Here is a 3439-nt window from a genome sequence, read left to right as displayed (position 1 = left end):
TCGCTTCATTAAAGGCTCAACCGCGATTAGTTTCTAAAGTAAATGATTTTGGCTTTGCCGTCAACTGGCAACGCCGACGGCCATTTAACATTTACAAAAATGTTACCAAACACCCTACACACCGCATGTAAGACGAAGTCGTCATTGACCGCTTAACAAAGGAAAAAAATCAACAGCACATTACTTCAGTAAAAGCACTATACACCACTAAATACTGGATAATAGTAATATTATAGATAGACACTCCAATTCGATAAGACGTACACACATTTCCTGTTACCACAATACGGTGCAAAGCGCTAGAGAATCAGCGCATTAAACACTATTACGCTATTATTATTAATTTAAGCGTCTTCGGCTAAACAACAAACAAACAGCTAAATCTGCCTATATATCATTCACTTTTCCAACATGTGGTATTATTTTTTGCTCTATAGATTGTTTAAAGACACGGGACGAACGCACCCTGCACCCTCAGAGATTCGCTATAAATGACTATTAAAAAACGAGAGAAGTTCGTGCATTTCTTGTATGCTGTAAGGAAAGTGTGAATTGAAGAGCCATGAATAACTTAAACTCTGTTAAGCGCCAGCAGGGCGGATGCAACTTTGTATGGCAACGGTGCTGATCGCAGAAACGCCAAATCCGAGAACTGGATTTAGAAAGTAATAGATTCACTCAGAGTTTCTACTGCATGCTCTATTTGAAGCAGTGTAACTTATATGACGGGGACAAGCGTGGTCTAACTTGGTTGAAAATTAACGTATCGTAGCGTTCTGTACAACAGTGCCTTAGCTCGGATCAGAGAAGGTTGTTATAGGTTGTTAAGACAGCTACAGAATTATTTTAGGATGTACGACTAAGAACACTAAGTAGCTGTTGTGATGGGCATGTTGTCTTATTAGCTTTGAATCATTTGAAAATTTACCAAAATCTTTCAGTGTACACGATACTTATGCTCTAATGTGTAACTAGTCACGGTATTAGTTCGGAGCGTAAATTAGTGTTACGTCGTTGCATGAATGATCTAATTAAAGGTAAGTGGATGTTAAGGTTGCTAACTGAGATTCGTAAACGAGTGCAAATATTCTTAAGAGCTTAACATAATATGAAGTTGTATAAAAATTGCGAAATTACGGTAGTGTTATTGAAGAATTGAGTGACGTCCAAACTCATGTCTGCCACTCGATGAAATTTCTTGAAATAAAATTGCACTCCAATATATAATCGACAAAGAATAATTTATGTCGTCAACCGATCAATATTCCTTCTTCTCTACCGACACTGACCCTTGTCGGGCCTTTAGGTTCGGAACACGTCGTTCGTTATTAGGCAGGCTATCCTCGTTCGTGCGCGACGTCGATGCACAGAAGTCTGAAGTCAAACGACCTTCAGCCTGCATGCAGTACATCTGCTCGCTAGCCCTTTCCCTTCGCGTCTGCATGGGCATCATTGTTGGCATCGTACTCCTTCTCCGATCATTGAGGTAAGCACAGGCCCCTCTATAGGTGGGTCCCTTTCTCATCGTGAGTCGCTGCTGCTTTCCCACCGTGAGCCGCCGTCTACAGGCCTCTCTTGTACGACATGAAACGATGAATGTGTTTGGCCTACCGATCGTCGTATAGTTTTGGCGGAATATCGCCAAGGAAAGGGATAGCAAAACATCAAAGTTGCGTAAGCTAGGAAACAGCAAGCGTTCAAAGGAGGAAGTCGAGGAGCAAGGGATGGCGGCCAAGGCGCTCGGCGAGTGAGTTTAATCAGAGAGGGCTGTAAGAAAACAAAGAGTAGGAGTAGTCGTAGGTGATAGAAGACGACGCTGATGTGATGCCTGTCACACACCGCGCTCAACAGTTTTATTATTGCCAACAAGTTGCATCCTAGATCTTCCTATTTCTCACTGCTATAACAGCGCCATTGGTCACACTCAGCCCACTCAGCTGCTCTACTTTGTGGCGCCTGCCGACAATGCTAGCGTGGCGCTTTTGCAGTGGTCGTACTGGGCGATCGTGATGATGACGCGTTGTGTTGCCGACTCTGCTGCTGCCGCCGACGACGCTTGCCTCTTTGCTTGAATCGGGTCTATCTCCGCCGACTACGGACCGCATACATACCTCTTGCCGTCTGCTAGATGGCGCTGCTGCAACCGGTACTTGTGGAAGCACGTGTCTGACCGCCGCTCAGTGCTCATTAGCGAAGTTACCGCCAATATTGCCTGCCCCTTTCGCTATCTGTCTGTTGTTTATACTGTTCGTGGTGCCATTTCTGGTTGTCGTCCCGCTAGTCACCTAGACAATATTCTAGAAGGAAGATTCATGGTAGGCCTGTGTGTCTACGCACGTGTGTGTGTGCTGTTTGTCCTCGCTCTTAGCTCTTTCATGCTGGTTAACCTGTATTAGCACCAATAGCAGTGCTCGGAATAGCAAGAGTCGCCAAAGACGTCGGCGGTTGTTCGCGCTGATGCTGCAGACCACTCGAATATTGTTGAATATTGCCTCAGCCCTCTTGCATTTGTCTGCTGCAGGACCGCTGCTGTATAAAGCAGTGCCCATCGCTACTAGCAATGATAGTACGAGCATATCCATAGCTACAGTCTCAACCGCCAGCGTAGACGTTGCAGCTACTGAGAGCGCGCAGTCGCTTCAAGGGCGCGCCTCCGTGCCTGTTCGCTTGCTTTAGGAGTGAATCTATTTCTGTATGTGCCTAAATGTGTCTCAGGCTGGCAGAGTTGTCGTGTGTGCCTTCAAAAGTGGCGAATGAGCCGGTAGATAGAGACGCAAGAAGAAGCTAGAAAGAAAACGTTAAAGACCAACGGAAGACCAAGACCACGATCGCGAATACGAACCAGTAGTATCCTGGCTGCGTTGCCGTTGCCAGAGTGGTAGAAGACAGAAACGCTGTGGGTGCTTGGTCACTAAATTCTGTTCTACGATAGCTCAACGAAGCCAAAAACAGTAATTGGGTTGCTGTTAGCTAGCATCGCAGTGGATGGTCGCCACAACAGGGAACTTAGTGCGCTAACATTGACTCTATCTATTGCTATCCCCGCCGCCACCATCACGTCTACCTCTAATCACCTGTGCTGGTGACAAAAGGAGCAGTGCGTAAACGGTGTATTGCATGTACATATACGTTGCTGGAGGCGTTCCAGTAGTAGGTGATGTTGGAATAACGCTACTGGGGCCTTCGTCAGGCCGCTCACGCTGAGAGAAACACAAACGTGGCTTGCTTTCGGATAGCCAGCGCTGAAATACCAGCCAATGTGTGGCTGTAGTAGCTATTGCTGATCAGACGCGCAGACGTTTAAAGAATTAGGCGGAAGAAGTTACTGGCATCACAGTGTTATCATCATTAGGTAGAACACAAGACAGAGCGTTCGTAACTTATGTACTGGTAAGTAATACAAAATCATAGCATTTGAGAGACGACAGCTGTTCATATA

Source organism: Varroa destructor, unplaced genomic scaffold (assembly GCF_002443255.2).
Source record: "Varroa destructor unplaced genomic scaffold, Vdes_3.0 BEIS01000001.1, whole genome shotgun sequence".
In the NCBI taxonomy this organism is placed as follows: domain Eukaryota; kingdom Metazoa; phylum Arthropoda; class Arachnida; order Mesostigmata; family Varroidae; genus Varroa; species Varroa destructor.
Note: the sequence above shows the minus strand (reverse complement) of the source record.